The sequence below is a fragment of the Pinus tabuliformis genome, chromosome 9 (genome assembly GCF_031772625.1).
Source record: "Pinus tabuliformis cultivar Carrire ecotype Pingquan chromosome 9, CPIR1, whole genome shotgun sequence".
NCBI classification, from domain to species: Eukaryota; Viridiplantae; Streptophyta; class Pinopsida; order Pinales; family Pinaceae; genus Pinus; species Pinus tabuliformis.
Window position 1 is genome coordinate 326,957,442 of NC_142307.1, and position 15,436 is coordinate 326,972,877.

A 15,436-nucleotide genomic window follows, 5' to 3' on the forward strand; every position below is an offset into this window, starting at 1 on the left:
ACGAGCTGTTTGATTTTCAATATTCATGTTGCTACATGCATGCATTTGCAGAATAGGATGACAAACTGATTATATTTGTTTTTTTTAATGCAAAGTCAACTTTTGTCGTGTTCAGAATTTGGACAGGTGGCGTCAACAGGTAGAAGATTTGATGCTTTGTCAGTAGCGGGAGGTGGTAAGCAGTTTTCATCGCATTGCTCGTGGAGGGGAGGCACTATTTGGGTGCGACTGCGAGATTCCATATGATGAGCGACACGTGGCGATGGCATTGTTCAGAAAAATGCTTGCCGTCGTACGCTAAAGTTTGGCTATGGAGGCCCGTGTGATATGCATGACAACCATCGGATCTGTGGTGTTCGATTGGATGGCTATCGAGGAGGTGAGGTGGCAGAATTTTAATGGAGGGTGGGCCCAACATAGTTAAGGTTTTTTAATTACATCAGGGGCGAAGTGATTGGTTACAGTGTTATTAATTAATCCTGGTGATTAATTAATCCTCATGGTGGGGATCGGGCTCTTAATTAACTACAGATTAGTTAATTAATCCCATTTATCGACTGTATTATGGTTATATTTAATCAAGGGGTGGGATATATAAGAATTTGGGGTTTTTTCATATTTATAATAATATGGGACTGGGTAACTTTTATAAGGGAATTATAAAATAATTACATTAGTGGTAAATATGATTTTGTGAAATGCGCGTTAAGTTTAAACACTTTCATATATATATTTAAAAACTAGGCTAAGTGAACATGAGAGGTTTTATATGGAAAATGTTTTATTTTCCCTAAGTAAAATAGGAGTTTACTTAGTAAAAGATTTATTAGGGAAATGAATAACTTATGAAGGGGTGTGATTTTTGGTGAAGGGGCTTAAGTGTTTAAAGTATTATAAATTATTGGGCCGAGGGTCCAGCCCCTCCAAAAGTCAGAGAAATGCTCTGATCCCCTCTAACTTGATAGATACCTTGGCACTTAGGGTAAATTAGTGAAAATTTAGGGGAAATGAGTAGGGAAGTTAATTATTTTTGACTTGGCTTGCTTGATGTCCCTTCCATGTGATATATGCATTTGCCTTCTGATGAAAGTAGAAGATTTACACGTTTAGACTTATCATTCACCACATATTATTCTGCAATCATCATATACCTACCCTACCTACTTAACCTAGAATTTTTACTTCTTTATTAGGGTGCACTTAGACTGGCAAACCCTTATCAAACTTTCTTTTCTTTTACATAGTGATGCCTATCTAAGTCTACACTTATTACATCCAAGGGCTCAGATTAAACTGTTGAGCTCCTTTTTTCACTCTACCTATCTACTTATCTTCCAAGATTAAACTATTTGGTTAGATCTTATTCTCTCTTTATACAGCATGAAATTGAAAATATGAATTAGCCAAGCTTAAACAGTTTGACTATTCATGAATTGTGGCATAAATGACAAGCTGCACACAATTTTATTATACAAAAGTAAAAAAGTAGTGGCATTTAGGCTTACACACTTTCCTGGTCTTTTCTTTTTTTTGGGGTTCATTTTCTTTCATTTTTTGACCTCTTTTTATTCTTTTCACTCTTTGATTTTTCTTTTAGGGTATACCCTCTTTACATTTTTTAAATTTTTTGATTTTTTTACAAATATGGAAAACCTTTATAGCAAGTAAAGGTATGAACATATGACAAAACTAAACCAAGTCAATCATGATATATGAAACCTATTGGTATAGGGGCATAACACATCTGAACACCTGCATCCTACAAATGATGTTTCAAGCTATTGCATTCCTCCTGAATACAATCTTCACACTCTTGAAGACCTACAATGAAACTCCTTCTTGTCGTTGTTTTAATGGTCTTTATGGCAGCTTTGGAACTTTCTCCATGAGCTTGTCCATAGCCAAGACCCAAATACTCAGGCCTTTCCACAATCATTATTGGTTCAACAATACCTTGTGCATGTCTACCCATGCCTTTCCTTCATAGCCCATCGTGGACATTAGCTTGGAACCTATGCCTTTAGTATGTTTTTCAAAAGAACCAATATAAGCATTCTTAGAAGAATTTGAAGACAAACTGGAATGGTTTACCTCTTCTTCCAGTTGATACTTGACTAAGGCTTCTTGGGCAACAAAGAGCTGTGACTCTAACTCATGCATCCTCTTCAGGTTCATATTAGCAATATGAAGTTGCCTCTCCATTTCTTGCAGTTTGTCAGCAAGCAACTGCTTCTGTTCCTTCATGGAATTTAGCTGCTTTCTAAGCATGCTGCTCTTCCTTCCATCCTCATACATTTCTCTCACCATATCCATCATGGTGGATAATTATTGCTTCATGTCTTCATCAAAGTATCTTGTGAAAAAAGAAGAATTTGAGAATTCACTTGTGGAAGTTGTCATTATACCAATGAACAAAAGAACTTCAAACAAGATTAATAAAAGGCTTTATTTAAGAAATATTTTGCAGCAAACCTCTTGTTGTTTCAGGGATTACTTTGAGGTCCTTTGGAATAGAAGAATTCCTTCAGCTCTTCTTCCTTCTTGTCCTCCCTGGACTAAGCTATCAATAGCTTTCCTTTCACCCCTGCAAACTCAAACAATAGTCATTATGCAAAGCAAGCATACAATCAACCTCTTGTTGTTCAAACACCTTTCAAACAAGCAGTGTTTGCTTTGTCAATCAAGCATTCTGATATAACCTTCTTTGAAGGCGAGGTTAATCAATCTTAAGCTCCGATACCACTCGATCTGTAAATGGGGCTCTTAGGCTTCTTGTCTAACTTACAAGAACCTCTCCTACTTCCAAAGCTTAAATATTCCCAAGTCTTCTTGATTAACCAATGCAGAATTAAGGAATTCTTGAAAATATAGGTGTATGTTGATATTTGTTTTTAACTGATTATATGCCTTAAATTCTATTGTTGTGTTGTAAGTTGATGTACTCAAACTGATATATAACTACATATAACAGTAAATAAAGAAGCAGTAAAAAAAGACACATAAGACAATAATTTAATTAGGAGTTCACCCAAAACTCTTGGGCTACATCTCCGTGAGCTCTAGTCAACTCAGCTAGGCTCTTTAGGATTATGGTATGAGTCCTTTTTAAGAGCTCTTGGCTCAACTCCTACTATTTTCCACAGAAACAGTGGGTTCAAACACCATGTTATCCCCTGGCTCTTGAAGCTCTGGCTCTTGGCTTTAGCTCTTGGCTCTGGGTCTTGGCTCTTGGTTTTGGCTCTTGGCTTTGACTCTGGCTCTTCGAATCTAGCTCTAGATCTGGCTCAACTATCAGTTTACAACCCTCTTGGCTTTCCACTTGACTTCCAAGTGACTCCGTCGGCTGTTCTTTTTCCTTCTACGCTACCTCTTTCTACTCTTTTTCGCCTTAGCTTCCTGCTTTGGCTTTGCTTTCAGCAAAAAAACCCAACAACCTTCAACAACTAACAACAACCATCGCTGTTCCTAACATTCAAGGATTTTAAGCCAAATTGGCACTTCCTGTTCATTTTCCCTTTCGGGCTCCCTATCTTCCAGCCTTTTTCCACTCAAATCCCCTCTCTAAGCATTAGCAATCATTGCTAAATTCCCTTGGGGATAGTGGTCACCTGTGCTGTAACAGAATGGAACCATCGGCGCTTGAAATCCTTAGAAACAGTCATTTTTTGTTAACACAGAGAAATGCTACAAAAACATAGAAATCCTCCAAAACACTATTCATCGGATTTTAAATATTATGAATCTGCTTGATAACTCCTATCGGGTCCGCCTTTATAGTGATATCACATATCCACTGTTGATCCGGGAGATCCAGATCCAACAACTGTGGTCTATTTCAGGCGTCCCTTTTGTATGAAGGTTAACTGCTTGATGAGGATGGTTTTCTCTTTCCTCAGCCTGGACACGTGGCAACCAATGTATGGGCTCGGGTGGAGCCCGAACCAAACCACTTACCACTTTATTCCTCCCAAAATCCCGCATGTTTCGTGGATTTCTTTTGCATTTGGAAAATATGTTAAAACATTGGAAATAATAAAAAATGGCTTCGTGCGGATTTAGAACAATATATATTTCCATTCTCAAACCCTTTCGAGTCCAGTTTTCATCACATTGGCGTTGTCGTTCGCTTTTTGTTTATTAAACGAAATATGCGAAAATACATAGAAAACAGTCGTTGACGGAACTCAAAATATTTTAAATTTGGTTCACATTGTCGTCGAGTCCAGCCATAGCATCGCGTATATACATATATGTAGCCCGCTCCTTGTAATACACCGACACAATATTGCGATGTGACTTGTTGCAGTCGCATATCGCATAAGCCTGAGGTTCTTCCATATGGTATAGTCTATGTCAACGCCGATTGTGATCTGCCGATATTGGCGATCACGGTATCACATTGGCCCGGTCCCATCGCATATCTACCTTTGATTTCCTCCGATAGCCACCGCCGATTGCGATTCGCCAATCAGATCTGAACCGTTAATCGGCTAGATCCGACGGCTCCTATTCACTGTTTCTTTGACCTTCGATAGGATCGATTGTCACTGTTTCTTCATGCTTTTGCCTTCTGTTAATGTTATCTAACTTTTTTAAAGGTTCTCCCTTATGCGATAATTTTGATCTTTTAGGAGATTTTGAAGACTTAAAGGGTTTTTAGGATCCCCTTTTACAAAGGATAAAGGCAGCTTCATTTTATGATAACTTCTGCATCCTAAGTCAGTTTTTTCCCATTCAAGTTGCAGTAGATTCAGAATGAGACGATCTTTGCAATGGGTCTAGTTCTAGGGAATTCCTTGGACTTTCATTTTTCCTCAATGAGGAACACTTAGACTTAGGAGTCTATCCAAAATCCATTTTGGATCAGTAATACTCGAAATTGAATATTCATGCGACTTCTTGATAAGCTTAAACTTGACCTTCATCCTTTCAGCGAGGTTGTGCTCGATCATCTTTTCACCAAATGCCTTGGCTAGATTCAACCCTGAATGCGGTAGTAAGGTGATCTTATGGATCAACATGTTAGTTATAAGGATTGACTATCCCAACCATAGGAACTCATCGTGCACTAGGCACAACAACTATTTGATAACAATCAAATTTATGGAGTGTAGTCATAATGCGATACCCATAGCAGATTCAACAATTTGGCCTTTTCCACCCCATGAATCTACTTCAACAGCTCTAGTGTGGTGACACCCGATTCCTTGTAGAATACTCTCTGCATGAAATTATTAGTAGCTAGGTGGGGGTACTACTTAGTGTCCCCCAAGTCCCAATATTCAAGCTACAGGTGTGGGAATCGTGCCAAGCGCGAACCTTCAAATATTGTGTTTTCTGGTAGTAGGGGTGTGTTAAGAAGAAAATTTCCCTCATCTGGGTCCTTCGGGACCTTCACCTTGCCCTAGTGCAGAGGGATGTATTCGGCTAGCTTTGAGATAGGGTCTACTCGCTCAATATCAATGTCCTCTGCACTGATATTAGTGTCCTCTGTGCCCTCGTCGGCCTCTAGATCGACCACTTTGCCTTTTTCCTGCGCAGTGGGCTTCTCTTTTCTCTCATGTTTTCTTGGTGACTCGTGCATTGGCAGGTTATTCTTCTTTTTATCCTTCTTTGGCTTGGGATCCTCTCCTTCCGGTGTAGGCTTCGGCCTAGGCGACCTCTGTGATTTTGGCATTGATACAGGCACCTCCATACTTACGACCTTAGGGGCAACTCTCTCAGAGGAAATAGACCTTCCAACGCTTGCAGTTTCTATGGGTGCATACATGAGGCTATTAGGGAGATGCTGGGTTTCATTAGGCAACCTATCAAACAAAGAACTAGCCAACAAGTCCTCAAATAATGCAGGGTTCATGCAAAACTAATAGCACGACACATAAACTCCCAAAATGCAAATTGTTTTTCGTTAGGCAACCATTTGTAATTTATAGGCAAATTCAAATTCAAATCTGATTGTTCCCCCAAAAATCTGCTCATAACTACTAGATTGGCGGCAAATTTTCAAAGATCTCACTCTTAAATTCAGCCTTAAATGCTACCCCCTGCTCCTCTTAGCTATTTTCTCACTGTCAAATCATGAACAGTGATAGTAACGATCACTTTCTGGCTGCCCTGTGTGGTCTCTCTTCCTATAACGCAACTCCCTTCGTGCTTCTGTTGATGCTGTGACATTCTTCCATCTTGCGCAGTCCCCCAGTTGCGCAGCTCTACAACCCATGGAGTGTAGTTTATTGTGTTGCACCTCCTTTCAGCTGCCTGGAGTGTTAAGACTATAGTCATCTAGCTGGATCCCTGGTGTATGGCTTCAATCGACTGCCATTTACCTTTCTGGGAAATGGATCTCCATTCAATTTCACTAGCTGAATTACTCCACCTAGGTAATCTCTTTGATGACATATGGTCTCAGCCAATGCATTTGGAATTTTCCTGGAAATTTATCAAACTTGTTGTCATATAATAAAACTAAATTGTTTACCTTGAAGGTGCTTAGTTTGATGTGCTGATTGTGTCATGCCTTTTCCCGCTCTTTTTGAACTTGTTGATGGAATCCAGCCAAAAATCTATCTTCCTCCATCTCTGTCAGCTGTGTGAGCCTTTCTTCTAAGGCTCCCCGGTCTACCATTTCTGTGAACGCCGCTATCTATAGACTAGGCATAATGTACTCTATCGGCATCACAACTTCTACGCCATAGACTAGTCGAAAAGGTGTTTGTCTAGTCAGATTCTTACAAGTAGTTCTATAAGCCCATAACACTATTGGTACACACACGTCCTAATCATTCCTCTATGCGTTGCCAACCTTTGTTAGCGTGTTCTCCAATATCTTATTAAACGCTTCAACTGCCCCATTGGCCTGTAGATGATATGACGTACTCTTTTGGTGATAAACTTGGAATTCCTCTGCCAACGTGCTGATCGTTTCATTAAGGAAATGCATGTTGGCATTATGATACATATGTTGTACTTGATGGCAACCCACTCATCTCAGATGATAAATTATAGTGCAACAAAGTTCACGCACTTTCATGAAGATAAAAGTTTCTTTCATGTAGAGAAACGTTCGCACACTTTTATGCAGAGAAAGGTTTATTTCATGTAGAGAAAAGTTCACGCACTTTTATGCAGAGAAAAGTTTATTTCATGTAGAGAAAAGTTCATGCACTTTTATGCAGAGAAAAGTTTATTTCATGGATAGAAAAGTTCACACAATTTTATGCAAAGAAAAGTTTATTTCATGTAGAGAAAAAGTTCACGCACTTTCATGCAGAGAAGAGTTCCTTTCATGAAGAGAAAATTTCACGCACTTTCATGGTTGGCTCATGGTATTAGTCCGACAGTTTTTGATCCTATGGTTTTGGTCCGTGGTATTGCATCCAAAAGTGTTGATCTCATGCACTTTCATGGTTGGTTCATGGTATTAGTCCTATAGTTTTTGATCCTATGGTTTTGGCTCGTGGTATTGCATCCAAAAGTATTGATCTCACGCACTTTCATGGTTGGTTCATGGTATTAGTCCAACAATTTTTTGATTCTATGGTTTTGGACCGTGGTATTGTGGAAGGCCTAAGACTATAAAAGAGGAAGGAGATCATTTGGCAAAGTATCATCGAATGAATTGAATATCTAATAAGTGCTAGATCTGAAATATTTGTGATTGGGTTATGGTGCAGATCTGGATCTGAATGAAGGAGGAACCTTAGCGCGTAAAGAAGGATAAGTTCTTTTGATGGGTCATAATATTTATGCTTGAATAATAGTATCTTTGCATGATTTTGATCTGTTATATGAGGCGCATGCTTGATCTATAAATCTGACAATCTAGGTTAATTAGTGTCTGAATATTTGAAAGAAGGAATTATCCTTTATAGATCTGCATGCAGGTTTTAGGTTGTTGAAGTAGCGTATATCTTTAAATTATGATCTAGCTGCCTCTGTCTATTGCTGCAGTATTCTGGGTTCAGAATTTGGTGTGTGGTTACTGCTACTGTGTTCTGGGTACAACTGTCAGAGAAGTGTTTACTTGATTCAGTGCTAATTGGTAAAAGGAGATTGTATGATGCAGATATACTTGATGATTGATTGATGTTCATGGATCCAGTCTGAAAATTTATGAAACATGGTCCCTGGAAGAAAGAGAAGGTTGTAGCCTTCAGTAGACCAGCACCTATGTACTAGTATCTTGGCTAGTACAAGAGCTAAGGGGGTTGTAGCTCCCTTCCAGGAGAAGCTGGAGAATGAGAGAGGGTTGTAGCTCTCTGCAGGTTGTAGCCTGCGTACTGGTAATGGACTGCACCAGTACAAAATCATTGTAAAAGGAGTTTCTAATTGAAAGAAGATAAAGACATATTGCAGCAGGTGGTTTTCACCCACATTGGGTTTCCACCTTATATCTGGTGTTCTTTTGTGTGACTATTTGCTTTTCTTGTTCCTGCTCATTATTTGATGATACTGACATACAAAGTAATGATCAATATTTGAAGAATTATTCAAAGTATAAATAAGGAAGATATATTGATAAGAATTTGATAATACTGATTCACCCCCCCCCCTCTCAGTATTATTTCCAACAATTGGTATCAGAGCAGGTCCTTATGAAGAAGCTTGATCGCTTGAAGGAAGATCTAACATCATGAGCAACTACGAGAGGGAAGCATCAATCATGCCACCGATTTTTGATGGAACAAACTTCGTATATTGGAAGGTAAGAGTTACTGCCTATATTCAATCTTTGGGTGCAGAAGTATGGGACATTATAGAAACAGGGTATACTTTTCCATCAGCCACTCCTACAGATTCAGCTGAGAAGAAGAAATATGAAACAAATGCAAAGGCGGTTAATACTCTTCTAGGATGTCTATCTCAATCTGAATTTGTGAAGGTTATGCAATATAAATCCGCAAAAGAAATATGGGACAAGATTGTTTTGAGCTACGAAGGAGATGAACAGGTAAAACGTGCAAAACTTCAAACCCTCAGGATTCAGTATGAGAATCTCAGAATGTATAATGATGAAAGTGTGGCTAACTATTTCCTTCGGGTAGATGAGATTGTTAATTGTATGAAAAACTTGGGTGAAGAAATAAAAGAGGCTGTTGTGGTTGAAAAAGTCCTAAGATCATTGTCCCCCAAGTTTGAATCTAAAGTGTATGCAATAGAAGAAAAAGAAAATATAGGAAATCTTACTATGTCTCAGCTACACGGAATTCTATCTGCTTATGAAATGAGAAAAGGAGGTCCATCAGATAGGAGAGAAGCCGCTTTTAAGGCTTCAGGAAAAGGAGACTACTATGAATCAAGTCACGTGCCAGAAGAAGAAGAAGAATCAAATTTTGTCAGAAATCTTCAACAGGGTACTGGAAGGTTCAGAGGTAAGCTACCTTTTAAATGTTTTTCTTGTGGAAGAGTAGGTCATTATGTTGCCAAATGTCCTCATAAGGATAAGATTGACAAAGGAAAGGAACCTGCCAGATGGAACAAGAAACAGAATGCAAATAAGAAAAGCTACTACACTCATGAAGACAGTGATGGTCTATCAAATAGTGATGAAGATGAACGAGGTAATGACTATAAACTTTTAATGGCATTTGAAGATGATGATTACATGGATGCTATAGATGTGGATAGTTTTTATGAAGAGATTTCTAGACTTAAGACATGTATAGAAGAAAAGAATATGATCATTGATACTCTACAATTTCAAATTGATGAAAAAGAAAAATATCTTGAAAAGTTAGAAGGTGAAATTGTTGGCCTTAGAAAAGAAATTGAGAAAACAAAGGCTATTAATCTTAAGTTTGTCAAAGGATCTGAAACTCTGGATGAGATCATCAATGTACAACGTTCTCCGCTAAACAAGACAGGTCTGGGGTATAATGGAGAAACATCTCAAGCATCCACCTCAAAGAGTTATCTTGATGCAGCAAGAAGGAATGAGCAAAAGCACAATGGAGATCACTAGGTAAAGCAGGGACGAATTACATCAAGAACGAACAAAGACTATCAGGTAAACCAGGGGCAATCTGTCTTAAGGATGAGCAAAAGCTACAACCAGCCATAGGTAAAATCTTCTCAATTTGCTTCAAGAATGGATGACAATAGAAATTACAATCATTTGGCCGGTAGATTTGATAATCGCAGAAGTTTCTTCAATGGGCAATGTTTCTCTTGCCATAACTTTGGTCACAAAGCAGATCAATGTGTTGCATATAAAACAATCATGACTAGAGAAGCTCAAAAACAAAGAAGTATGATCAGGATTACAAAAAGTACCCATAACAACTTTTCGGCTCTTGAAAATGAAGTTGAATGTTCTATTTGCAATAACTTTGGTCATGAAGATTATGAATGCAGGACCAGGTTTCAGCAGACAAAGGAACAAGCCTCAAGCACTAGAACATGGAGAATAAAGGAACCACAAACAGAAAGATGTGGGATAGCCTTTTATGCAGAGGGACAAGAAAATCTATGGTACATCGACAATGGATGTTCGAAGCATATGACAGGTGATAAAGAAAAACTTGAATCATATTCTGATTTAGAAAAGGGAAAGAAAGCTTCTTTTGGAAATGATACTCCAGCAACTATAAAAGGAAAAGGCACAGCTCAGTTAAAAGAAAAGGTCAAAGCTGGAAATGTTTTGTATGTTGATGGCTTGAAGCATAACCTTCTGAGTGTCAGTCAGATGTGTGATCAAGGAACTAAGGTAATATTTCAATCAAATGGATGTAGCGTTCGTGATCTTGATACAGGGAAAACAATGATCAAAGGTAGAAGAACTCCAAATAATATATACATATTTGAAGAAGGACAACAACAATGTTGTTTGAGCAAGGATGATGAACATTGGTTATGGCATCGGAGGTTGGGGCATCTAAGATTTTCACAAATAAGGAAGGCATGCAAATATCAGGCAGTTCGTGGTCTTCCAGATATCAAAATTCCAGACAACACTATATGCAAATCATGTCAGTTTGGTAAGAAAACCAAAACCAACTTCCCAGAGAAGGAAGGATCAGCCAGCAGGCCTCTTGAACTAGTCCATACAGATGTATGTGGTCCTTTCAGGACGAGGTCACCTCGAGGAGAAGAATAATTGATATTATTCATTGATGATTTCTTTAGGTTTGTTTGGTTAGGATTTTTTAAGCACAAAGAAGAACCATTCGAAAAATTCAAATCCTTCAAAGCCTTGGTTGAAAATGAATCAGGTTAAAAAATTAAGTGCCTCAGGTCCGACAGAGGTGGGGAGTTTACCTGAGATGAATTTTTTGATTTCTGTGAAGAACATGGGATAAGAAGCGAATTCTCTACAGCTAGAACTCCTCATAAAAATGGAGTGGTGGAAAGGATGAACAAAACATTCCAACAAATGGCCTGTGCTATGCTTGATGAGTCCGGAACTCCCACAACTTTCTGGGGTGAAGCTGCATATGCTGCGGTTGTTATTCTCAATAAAACAAATGTCCGAGTGAACAACACTCAAACTCCTCATGAACTCTGGTATGGTGAGACTCCTTCGGTAAAACACTTCAAAATCTTTGGGAGAAAATGCTATATTAAGAATACTGATGAGCAACTTGGCAAACTTGAACCTAGAGCAGTTGAAGGCATTCTTCTTGGTTATTCTCCACACAGCAAAGCATATAAGTGCTACAATAAAAGACTTGGAAGAATTGTTGACAACATTGATGTAGTGGTTGATGAAAAAGGATACGTTCCTAGGCAAGTAAATCATGAAAATATCGAAGAAGATGAAGACTACCCTCAAAGACAAAATGATGAAGAAGAAGAACCTCAAGAAGCACCAGAGGAACAGATAACGGTAGAAGAGAAGACTCCATCCAGGTACGTTCAGAAGAATCATCCGGAATCTCAGATTTTGGGGCAAAAAGAAGCAGGTGTACAAACAAGAAGAACAATTGCAGAAGCTTCAAGCTATTTGGCATTACTCTCATCCACTGAACCACAAAATGTAAAAGAGACATGCAAAGATGAATGTTGGGTCAAAGCAATGGATGAAGAACTTGAGCAAATAAAAAAGAACAACACTTGGGAGTTGGTTCCTAGACCAAAGGATAAGAATGTTATAGGGACAAAATGGGTCTTCAAAAATAAGTTGAATGAAAATGGAGAAGTAATTAGAAACAAGGCCAGACTTGTTTGTAAAGGGTATGCACAACAAGAAGGAATAGATTTTGAAGAAACTTTTGCTCCTGTTGCAAGACTTGAGGCCATCCAAATGTTCCTTGCTCTCTCAAGCTTTCAAAAGTTCAAAGTATTTCAAATGGATGTGAAATCAGCGTTTCTGAATGGAGACTTAGAAGAAGTATACATTGAGCAGCCAGATGGTTTCATTCTTGGAAATGATCCAAATCTTGTATGTAGATTGAAAAAGGCTCTCTATGGTCTTAAACAAGATCCAAGGGCTTGGTACTATTGTTTGGACAAATATCTTCATCAACAAGGTTTTTCAAAAGGATCAGCAGATAGCAATCTTTATATAAAAATTGAAAATGACAAATTGCTGATACTTGTTGTGTATGTAGATGACATTATCTTTGGCAGCAATGAAGAATCTATGAGTCAAAGCTTTGCCTTGGTGATGCAGAAAGAGTTCAAAATGTCCTTGCTTGGAGAATTGACATATTTTCTTGGCCTGCAAATCCAACAAAAGGAAGGAGGGATCTTCTTGTCTCAAACTAAGTATCTCAAGCAGATTTTGAAGAAATATGGCATGGAAGATGAAAAACTAGTATGTACACCCATGGTCACAGGATGTAGCCTCAGTGCAAATGATGAATCAGCAGTAGTACATCAACCAACCTACAGATCCATGATTGGAAGTCTACTTTATTTGACAGGTACCCGATCAGACATCATGCATGCAGTGGGAATAGTTGGAAGATTTCAGGAAAATCCAAAGGAAACTCATCTTCAGGCAGTAAAGAGAATCTTCAAATATCTTCAAGGGACTCAAAATTATGGCTTATGGTATCCTAGAGATATAGATCTCACACTTCATGCTTATACTGATGCAGATTGGGCCGGAAGCGTGGATGACAGGAAGAGCACAAGTGGTGGTGCATTCTTTATGGGTTCCAGATTGGTATCTTGGTTCAGCAAGAAATAGAGTTCGATTTCCTTGTCTACAGCTAAAGAAGAATATGTTGCTGCTGCATCTTGCTGCACTCAACTCCTTTGGATGATGCAGACCTTGCAGGATTTTCAAATCACTTGTACACCACCCATCTCCATCTTATGTGATAATACAAGTGCAATCAACATTTCAAAGAACCCAGTCATGCATTCAAAAACCAAACACATACCAATCAAGTATCACTTTCTCCGGGAACAAGTGCTTGAACAAAAGGTCAAGTTGGAGTATGTTCCTTCTAAGGAACAGGTTGCTGATATACTCACCAAACCATTGCCTAGGGAGACCTTTGAATACCTCAGGCAAAAGCTGGGGGTTGATAATGCATCATCTTGTTGTTGAATCTCTTCTGATTGTTGGTTGTACGCAAGGTTCATCTGAAGTATATGTGTACATGTGCTGGGTTGCAGATTGGTCAAAGATCGAATGGCACAGGTTCAGGGGGAGCATATCATGCATTGTTGGCATTATGGAGGAAGTACAGGAGGAGATCATGGATGCTGGTCTGAATATTGCTCCAATACGTCTCTATCTCTTTCATGGTCATTTATGGTGTTTGATGGATTATGGTTCTTCTTTGCATATCTGGTTTATAGTCAGGGGGAGCATGTTCTTAGGGGGAGCATAACCCTTTGCCCTTGATGTCAAAGGGGGAGAGTGATTGGTTGTTGTTGCCATCAAGTCCAAAGGGGGAGATTGTTGGCATTATGATACATATGTTGTACTTGATGGCAACCCACTCATCTCAGATGATAAATTATAGTGCAGCAAAGTTCACACACTTTCATGAAGATAAAAGTTTCTTTCATGTAGAGAAAAGTTCACGCACTTTTATGCAAAGAAAAGTTTATTTCATGTAGAGAAAATTTCACGCACTTTTATGCAGAGAAAAGTTTATTTCATGTAGATAAAAGTTCACGCACTTTTATGCAGAGAAAATTTTATTTCATGGAGAGAAAAGTTCATGCACTTTTATGTAGAGAAAAGTTTATTTCATGTAGAGAAAAAGTTCACGCACTTTCATGCAGAGAAGAGTTCCTTTCATGAAGAGAAAATTTCACGCACTTTCATGGTTGGCTCATGGTATTAGTCCAATAGTTTTTGATCCTATGGTTTTGGTCCGTGGTATTGCATCCAAAAGTGTTGATCTCATGCACTTTCATGGTTGGTTCATGGTATTAGTCCTATAGTTTTTGATCCTATGGTTTTGGCTCGTGGTATTGCATCCAAAAGTATTGATCTCACGCACTTTCATGGTTGGTTCATGGTATTAGTCCAACAGTTTTTTGATTCTATGGTTTTGGACCGTGGTATTGTGGAAGGCCTAAGACTATAAAAGAGGAAGGAGATCATTTGGCAAAGTATCATCGAATGAATTGAATATCTAATAAGCGCGTAAAATATTCTGCACTGTTGCTTTTCCTACATAATGTCCTCCTGCAACCCCTCCATGAGATTCGACTAGGATGCTACTTTGTTCAAACTCAAGAACATAGCATCACAATATATCATTCACTCCCATATTATACAAGTGACTTGCAATAAGAGAAAAATCTGTCACGCGCACCATCAATTCCTTCTTTTGTTGACTAGTGTATCCTTCTAGAGCTGTTCATGTAGTCATAAAGTGTATGATGTCTACAAAATGATTATCTACGATGCACACTGCAAAGAGCTATGCATCAGGTAGTCCTTCCTCCAAATTAGTGGGCTCCTCGCTTGTTTCAATGCGTCACAGATGATCTGGTCTTGCATTCAATCACCTGGCTTCATAATGAGTTCGAAATCATATTCCTGAAACAACAGTAGCCATCTGCATATTCGCCCGCTCCTAACATAGGCTTGTTGACCAGGTACTTTAATGAAAAATGGTCTGTATACATCTTAAAGTGTCCGCCTAGCAAGTAGTTTCTGAATTTCTGGAGCGCGTACACCATAGCCAAACCTTTGCGCTATGTTGTTTAACAATTATTCTTAGCCTTAGATAACTTCCTACTTGCAAACTCGAAGGGTTATCCAACTCACCCTCAGTACTTCTCCCAACGTAATACATGGGAAGACTAGGATCGGTGCAGTGACCATTTTTTCTTTTAACACATCCAAGCTCCACTGACATTCTTCATTCCAACAGTGTAGAGTCCAAAGATTGTCTTACCTTGACATCCCTTTTTGCCTATGTTTCCTCTCTTTTCCTATATTTACCACCTAAATAATTCCACATACACAAGGTTTTGTTAGAGGTAAGCAATAACATGTCTTCTTCTTCATGTTTGACTATAT